General features: G+C 48.5%; 1 pseudogene; it reads left to right on the forward strand.

Annotated features, from left to right (window-relative positions):
• The first annotated feature begins 1,837 nt into the window (after positions 1–1,837).
• Positions 1,838–7,158, forward strand: LOC104611609 (cytochrome P450 89A2-like; annotated as a pseudogene).
• Positions 7,159–9,407: the final 2,249 nt, after the last annotated feature.

Raw genomic sequence — 9,407 nt, forward strand, 5'->3', positions numbered from 1 at the left:
CCACTAGGGACGAAAGATCTGGCTCGACCGCTTGACGAGCTCCTCCAGCGGTGTGGAGGCAGAAAACGGCCCCATTTGTTCCTTATGAGGCCTCCTTGGGGCATCCCTTGATGAGACCCTAGTGCGGGCCACCTTTTGCGGTGGATGATCCCCCTCGGCCTTTCGGCCGACCTCTTCTACCCCACTTCGAACTCCTGGGCGGGCTTCCTCGACCCATCGGCCGACTTCAGCGGAACCTGCTGCTCCTGCCTCATTTGGCCCTCATCGACGAGCCTCTTCCCCTAAGAAGGGATTTGTGGAGTGGCTCCCTTTGTAAGAGTCGCCAGAGTAGTCCCTTTTGTAGGGACCTATGAAACTGTCCCCTTGGCGGGGACCTAACAAGAAGACCCCCCTTCGTGGAGATCGGGACCTTCGCCTTTGAAGCTGGCATGTCCTTGGAGGGCCTCTGAGGCATCTTCCCCCCCGCTTTCACCCACTCCTGCATTGTGCAAGCATGATCCATCAAGGTCTTCTGAGCGTCCATTAGCATCTCTGCAAACAGAATAAAGTTGTTAGTAACACAATGCAAAGACGAGGGCGAGGGAACATGTTAAGGGAATACAGGGCCTCTCCTACCAAGGGGAGCAGGGCTAAGCCTCACAAAGACTAGTGGGACCTCCTCCTTCACCAAAGGTTGGGCTCGGACTCTCCCCAGTTCAAGCAGCCACATGAGATCATCGCTCTCCTCACTCGTGAGCAGGGGAACACTATTCTCCATAGCCTGACTAACCTCTCCCCACCCTGACTTAAAGGACCAACCCTCGGGACAAGACAAAAAGAAAAATCTACCCTTCTAGTTGTGCACAGAAGAGGGGTTATCTATGGGATTGGTCCTAAGGGGTTGAAAGTAATACATGCCGCCTTCGAAAGAGTGCTTCCTCTACACAAACAACACTAGGAAGAGCTCTGACATCAGTTCCACCCGTGGAACTGAGCCACCACTAACATCGCCACTATAGTCCTCCTAATGGCATTAGGCACTAGACCTGTTCATGGGTCGGCCCGGGCTCGGGCCAGGCTTTTACTCTTTATTAACAGAAAAATGTTAGGCCCGAGCCCGAGCCCGGCCCGACCAACGGGCCTACAACTTGGGCCCGAGCCCGGCCTTGATAAAAAGCCCGAGCCCGAAACCCGACCTAATAAAGAAATTCGAAATTTTCCCTATTCAAATGAGCATTATCTATTTTAATTCAGATTTTTTTCCCCTATTTAAATGAACAATGGGCCTACAAGTGAATCAACAACCTTCTTAAATCAAAAAAATTATACAAATGGACATCACATAGGGTTTTTACTTAGGTTTAACTATAGGTCGGGCCGGGCTATTTTGGCAAAGCCCGAGCCCGGCTCAAATTTTATGCGGGCCGGGCTTTTTGGCCCGAGGTTAAGCCTGCAGACCAAAAAGCCTGTTCAAGCCCGTCCGGGAGCCGGGCCAGGCTGGACTGGCCTGTCGGGCCACCCGACCCATGAACAGGTCTATTAGGCACCAGCTGGCTAAGGGTGATTCCATATGCCCTCAACAGTTCAGAAACCAACGGGCTAAGGGTGATTCCCCCTCCTTAGGGGTCCATGGCTGATTGCCCACCTCGGGCACCCTCATACCATAGGACAAGGGGATTAAGTACTGCCTCGCCAGAGCCTTGACCTGATCCCCGTCCAGAGAGTTTTCAAACCCCAGGTGCGGGAGACCGGTCCTAACTACTACCTGAGCAGCATCCTCAACCCTCATCCCGAGACAGGGTCTGGGTCTCTTCCCCCTTAGCTTGGGAGGACCCCTCGGCCTCCCTCGGTGTTACAGATGCAGCGCTCTCACAAGGAGGGTCATCGCCTCGACAGATGCCTTCGGTGCCCTTGGAGGCTACCCTCTCCCGAAGCACCTCAACCTACTGCCGAAGGGGAACAAAGACATAAGGGCTTAAAGGAGAAAGGGGAGAAGGGGTTTGGGTGGAGCTCCCCTCCAATTTATTCGGAAAACCATAGCACTCAAGTTCAGAATCTGAGAAAGACATCGTTCAAGATTACCTAAAGAGAAGTAGAGGAAGAAGAAGTGAAAACGAAGTGTTGAAGATTGGAGAGTTTGGGAGCTGAGTTCACTTGAGAGTAAAGGTACTTAGAGGCAAATGACCAGGAAACTGTCGTCAAGACCCTTATTCAAATAAGAATGAACGGCCCAGATATCTCGGGATCCAATGACTGAGAAGCCACCGCCTCTACGACCCAACCGTAGCGCGCTGCGTAACTGTTAGCCTCGGAAGGCGAAACGACGCACTGCCAATGGCTCAGATCACCTCAAATCCAACGGTAGCAAAGCACCTCCGCACTTGCGATCCAGCTGCGTCACATCCTTGAACACCCATCCTTGGAAGGCGAAACTACGCTCAGGGTGAACGAGCGCTTCCGCCCACTACGACCATCGGCCCAGGTGACTCGATTCCGTGGACATGCATACCGGTCCACCCGGGAGGCTGTTCCACACACGAAAAGCCCCTCCGGTCCTAAACCCGTGTGGAGTATGGCCCCTGGTCACCTGTCCAAAGCAGTAGTGCCATAGATCACCTATAGCCTCGGCCCCGCTAATGAAGATGAACCAGGCAGAGATGCAATAGAGAAAGCCACTGTAGGGTACTCCTCGACTACCAGACCCACTGGCGGCCACCATTACTCTTCCCATCAACCGAAACCAAATCCTCCATCTCGGCCTCGGGAGTGGGGGGCAAGTGATATGGGTTGGCCCAGCATAGCCCATCTTGGGCTGGGGGAACTGATCTAAACCCCCGAAGCATTCAGTCCTGAGCCAATCCAAACACTATGTTTTGGAGAAAAACTTGATGAGAATATCATCAAAGACATCGAAACCATTCAGCAGAGGGTCTTGACTAGTTTTGGACGATTCAACGTACTTGCCTTAGTCCCCAGATTGGGAAGATCATATTCCAAAAGAAGTTGAAGGAGCTGTATGAGCTGCGACGTAATAAAAAAAGTGTTCTGATTCCTCTAATACGAGTTCGACAAGAAGGGAAGAAGAAGCAAAGTAGCAAAAAGGAAGGGAAGGACGAGACAGTCCTCTGCTACGTCGATACGTTGCTCAATCTTTGATTACCCGACAGAGGATAGAAGCTCACGGAGGAGGAGATAGTGTCTCTACGCTCGGAGTTTCTAAATGTTGGCACCAACACAACATCCACTGCTTTGCAGTGGATCATGGAAAATCTGGTGAAGCATCCACAGGTCCAAGCGAAGTTGCTCTCGAAGATTAATTAATGGGTGGTGGGGTCTGGAGAAGAAATCAAAGAAGAAGATCTGCAAAAGATGCCATATCTAAAGGCAGTGGTGTTGGAGGGTCTGAGAAGACACCCACTGGCACACTTCGTGCTGCCACACGCAGTCAAAAAGGATATCACCTTAGATGGGTATCTTGTACCCAAGAATGAAATAGTGAATTTCATGGTAGCACAAATGGGGTGGGACCCAAATGTTTGGGTGGACCCCATGGAGTTCAAGCCTTGGAAATGCTTGATATAACCGGGAGTAGAGAGATTAAGATGATGCCATTTGGGGCAGGGAGGAGTGATAGCTATAAATATATAACCCTAGCAAGTGCACTAGTTATCAAGTAGTATAAAAATATCGTTCCCACGGGGATTTAACAAAATAAGTATTAGAACCACCGTCTTCCCTAATTATCTGGACAATCAAATTTCATATTTGAGCAAGATCTACTGAAAATAAAAACTAGAGAAAGATAATAGAAACAAAGGTGATAACTAACCGAATCTGCAATGGATGGAATCGCTAGGACTTTAGGTCCACCTAACCAATGTAATGAATATTGATGGGTCCAATTATCCAAGACTAATTGTTATTCCCATAAGCTGAGATTTTCACAAATTTATTTAATATTCTCTCTCGAGATATACTAAACCTACGCCTATCAGGTAACCCTTCGATCTCTCGAGTAGAGCTCTCAAGATGGAAGTGCATTAAGTCCAAGAAAACCATTAAATTCAGATGAATCATGTATATATATCTCTATATACCATTCAATTCACACTATGAATTATTCTGTCAATTATGTGAATTCTTCTCTCAATTCATTCACATAACCCAAATCAATTAAGAGGTGGCCAAGCTCTTAATTGCATTAAGCACAATAATTCATAGACTATATGGAAATCACAATCTTGGATAAATCAAAAAGATAAAAATATATTCATTAACATGGTTAGGCTTTCCATAGACCTAGCAATAAACAAATCAGTTCATGATGGAATAATTAAAACAAACAAAGGGGAAGAAAGAACTCTTGAATTCGCCCATGGTGCTGAGATCTCCTCTTCTTGAAGTTTCTTGAATTCTTGAACCTTTCTTGAACCCTTCTTGACTGATAGCTCCTTGCTTCTTGATTCAGATCAAAAGTTGAATGATTGAATGGTTCAGTCCTCCAGTCCTCTAAAGCTGGTCCGCCCCCTCCTTTATATAGATTAAAGGGGAGGGGGTGGTTTCCTACTTTCTCTTGAAGTTGATCTTTATAAGAAATAGAAAGTCCTATCCTAATTCTAATCCTATCTCTTTATCTCTTGAACTCAATCCTTTTATCACTTTAAGATTACATCAAGAATTTAAATCTAGAATGATTCTTCTTGGTTTCTTGTTCTTGGATTCGTAATAGACATCTTCTACGAATTGGGCTTCAGCCAGGCTTTTCTACGAGTTGGGCTTCAACTGTAGATTGGGCCTTCCTATGAATTTTCCGCGACTTCGGGCTCAGAATTGACTTCGATTTAGGCCGAATCTGCGAAAGCCTAAAACATGAAAGTTGTGGATTTTTCTCTTATCTTTCTAGTGGATCTTGAATCAGCCCATTCGGAGTTCGGAGACGCGAGTTAGGCCCAAATCACTGAACGATGTCGAAACTATAAAAAATCATCCGATTTGTCTTTCTTTGCTCTTGATGCCTTCTTTCATACCCTGGACCAAAATACAAGAGATATGAGTCCAATTAGATGCTAATTTAGTATAAAAGACAGAATAATTGGGGATAAAAATATGATAAATTCTACTCTCATCAAGGTGGATCTGCCCTGGTATTTACTTGGCTTTGCTTCATCTGGAGTACTTTGTGGCCAATTTGGTTAGGGAATTTGAGTGGACGGCCAAGGATGGAGATGAGGTTGACTTGTCAGAAAAACTAGTATTCACCACCATGATGAAGAAACCCTTGAGGGCCCAAATATTGCCGAGGAAACTAGAGTCTATCGTAACCATATATGCTAACTCCTTCCTCCTATATATTAATTTAATTTCAGTTGCTCATCCTGTTTTATTCACGAAATAAAATAACCTTGATGGTTATTAAGGCTATGTTTGGTGATGTGGGGTGACCCAACCCAGCCCATTTGGGGCTGGGAGGCTCAGCCCACGAGCGCCAGAATAGGGAACGAGATCCGCTATAGTAGGGGTTATCCTGGTCCCTTCGTATGGAACCAACTGCAGCGCTCTCATGCGGCCTTGCCAGAACCGCTGACAACTCCCGTGTGGCTCCCATCTTAGGCGTTCATCTCCACCTACCTCCAAGCAGCTCAAGTATAAATAGGGGTGCCCCCCTCTAGGTAAAGGGGTTACAAACTTGAGACTTATCACTATTGCAATTATTGCTCTTGTGACTTTAGTCCAGAACTAGCTACTAGGGCCCTACCCTAGTACTCTCTCTCTTCGTACCCCATACTAACTTGACCGTGGGAGACTCTGCCTCGGGTTCTCACCAGGGGCCCTCTGACGAGTTCCTATCTTGCAGCACCTCGGTCGTGTGCCTTCGGCTTCTACCGTACTCGGAGACCACCCCGCCTTGGCCTACACACCTCAGCTTCAGCAATGTCCTCTCCGATTCTTCAAAGCCTTCGGCCTACCTTCGGAGCCCAGGGGCAAAATTACCTTATTGCCCTCGGCTATCCCGAGAATCAACAATTGGCGCCATCTATGGGAATGACACTGACACGTTTCTCAAAAAGAACTAAAGCAAATTAACTAATCCCCGAGCTCCAACAATTCAGCATGGTACGAAGAACGAGAAACACTCAAAATCTCATGACCAATGAACAGTTCCCGATTCAGCGGTACATCGGAGGCAAGGCTGGCACCTCGTCCCCTCAGCAACAACAACAACAGCACCAGTAAGCAGTAGGCGTCATTGATGTCAAAGTGGGAGGCACGGCCTCGGGTGGAGCCTTGGCTTCGGCTTGCAAAGCCTACGCTAGGTAGTTGAACATACAGGGGCCGACCCCCAAGAAGTTGAAACAAAGCCCTCTCCTTCATGGACGAGGACCTGAAGGGGGTAGCAATCCCTCATGACGACACATTGGTGGTTTCGGTCATCATTGTGAACTCCGTAGTCAAGAGGATCCTTGTAGATAGTGGCTCCTCTGCTGACATCCTCTTCTACGAAGCTTTTGAGAGAATGAAGATAGCTCCGGAGCGCCTTCAGCCAATAGATGCCCCACTAGTCGGCTTCTCTGGCAGCATCGTCAGGCTAGTGGGCAAGATCTCCCTACCGGTCATGATAAGGATGGAGCCCCAACAGGTGATGAGGATGACAGAGTTCCTGGTCGTGAAGATCGGTTCACCCTGTAATGCTATCATGGGATGGCCAACCCTCCACGCACTTTAGGTAGCCATCTCCTCCTACCACCTCACCCTGAAGTTCCCCACCGAGCATGGCATTGGAGTTGTTTGTGGGGACCAACACACTACCCACCAGTGTTATGTGGCAGCACTAAAAGGCAAGAGAAAAGAGACACTGCCACTCGAGGGCCTCGACCTTAGGGAGGAGCCAACGAGCTGAGGCCAACCGGCCAAGGACCTCATCTCTATCCCCTTAGACGAGGACGAGCCCAACAAGACCATCCGCGTTGGGTCCAACCTTCCCCGTGAGAGCCTATCCAAACTTTTGAGTTTCCTTAGACTTAATGCCGACATCTTTCCTTGGTTCGCTGCTGATATGCCTGGAGTTGACCCTTCGGTCATTACACACAGGCTGAGCGTAGACCCAAGCTCAAGGCCACTTTGGCAGAAGAAGAGGAAATTTTCACTGGAGCGTTGGAAGGCCATAGAGGAGGAAGTTGAAAAGTTAATCAAGAGGTACACTACCCTAGCTAGTTGTCAAATGTGGTAATGGTGAAGAAAGCTAATGGGAAATGGCAGATCTGTATTGATTTTGTAGGCCTTAATCGAGCCTACCGCAAGGACAGTTTTTCTTTGTCGAAGATAGACCGCCTCATTGATGCCACTATAGGGTATGAGCTACTCAGCTTCATGGATGCCTTCTCCAGATACAATGAAATAAAGATGCACCCAGATGATGAAGAGAAGACCTCGTTCATCACAGAGCATGGCACATACTGCTATCATGTAATGCCTTTCACCCTCAAGATTGCTGGGGCCACTTATCAGCGCTTTGTCAACAAAGTGTTCAAAAACTAGACGGGGAGGAACGTTAAAACCTACATGGACGACATGGTAGTGAAGAGCCTGAAGGTTGAGGCCCATGCCTCGGACCTAGATGAGACCTTCAGCACCTTGCGGAGGTATAATATGAAGCTCAACCCCAGCAAGTGTGCCATCCTAGACATGGCTCCCCCGTGGACGGTGAAGGAGAACCAAAAACTCACTAGCCGAATAGCTGCCCTCAATCGCTTCATGTCAAAGTCAGCAGACCGTTGTCTACCATTCTTTTGCACCATCAAGAAGCTAAAAGATTTCCAATGGACGGAAGAATGCCAGCACGCTTTCGACAATCTCAAGACCTACCTCATCTCACCTTCCTTCCTTGCTCGGCTGGCCGAAGGGGAAACCCTATATCTATACCTCTCGATAGGAGACGAAATAGTCAGTTCAGTCCTGATCAAGGACAGTGGTGTACAAAAGCCAATTTACTGCGCTAGCAAGGTCCTTTGCGATGCCAAAACCTGGTATCTTGAAGTAGAAAAGTTAGACTTTGGTCTTGTGGTTCCAACAAGGAACCTTTGGTCGTACTTCCAAGCCCATACCATAGTGGTCCTAATGAACCAGCCCCTTAAAGCTGTCCTCGTGAAGCTCGAGAACTCGGGATGCCTGACGAAAATGGCCATCGAGCTATCAGAGTTTGACATTCAGTACCAGCCGAGGCCCGCAATCAAGGCACAAGCCCTGGCAGATTTTATAGTGGAATTCACCTTCAGCCGAGCCCTTCACCGACTCCCGGGAGAGACCGAAGGGGACCAAGTGGGTGACGAGACTTGGCCCTGATGGAAACTCTTTGTTGATGGTTCCTTCAATGCTAAAGGAAGTGGAGTGGGCCTCATCCTCCTTACCCCAGATGATGTTGCCTTGGAGTACGCGCTAAGGTTCGACTTTACAACATCAAACAACAAAGCCGAGTATGAGAACCTCTTCGCTGGTTTACAACTTGCCAGGGACCTCAGCTCCTCATACCTCAAAGCCTTTAGTGACTCCAAGCTAGTGGTAAATCAAGTGAATGGCGAGTACAAGGCCAGGGAACAGAGCAATCCAAGTACCTCACCAAAGTTCAAGACCTCGCCTGCCACCTCCAACGCTTCTCCCTGCAACGGGTGCCGCGAGCCGAGAACGCATGAGCCGATGTCCTCTCCAAATTGGCAAGTACCTCAAGCAGAATTCCTAGTCGGGCCATGCACGTAGAGAAGCTACTTCGGCCCTCTATAGAAGAAGTCCAAGTACTCACTGTAGACGCCGAAGCCTCATGGATGGGTCCTATCATCAACTTCCTGTCAACTGGACGGTTGCCTGAAGACAAAAATGAGGCAAAGTGACTCAAGTAATAGACAACCCACTATGCCTTGCTGGAAGGAAAGCTATACTGGAGATCCTTCACCTTGCCTTACCTCTGATGCCTTCATCCAGAGGAGGGAAACTACGTGCTACGGGGAATTCATGAAGGCATCTGTGGTAATCACCTCGGCAGAAGAGCTCTAGCCCAAAAAGCTCTGAGGAAGGGCTACTTTTGGCCTACCCTCCACAAGGACATAGCAAAATTGGTGCAAAAGTGTTATGCTTACTAAATGCACCCCAACTTGTGCTACCAACCGGCCACCACTCTCTCAGCCCTCAATAGCCCGTGGCCCTTCGCCAAGTGGGGATGCACCTCCTCGGCCCCTTCCCTCAAGCCCACGGGGGAAGAAGGTACCTCGTTGTAGCAATAGACTACTTCACCAAGTGGGTGGAAGCCGAGCCCTTGGCCATCATCACGACACGAGCCATCCCGAACTTTTTTTGGAAGAATATCATCTGCCACTTCGGCCTACCCCACATGCTGGTAACTGACAATGGGAAGCAATTTGATAATGCTAGGTTTCGGG

This window comes from Nelumbo nucifera, chromosome 1 (genome assembly GCF_055504915.1).
Source record: "Nelumbo nucifera cultivar China Antique chromosome 1, China Antique-T2T, whole genome shotgun sequence".
Lineage (NCBI taxonomy): Eukaryota > Viridiplantae > Streptophyta > Magnoliopsida > Proteales > Nelumbonaceae > Nelumbo > Nelumbo nucifera.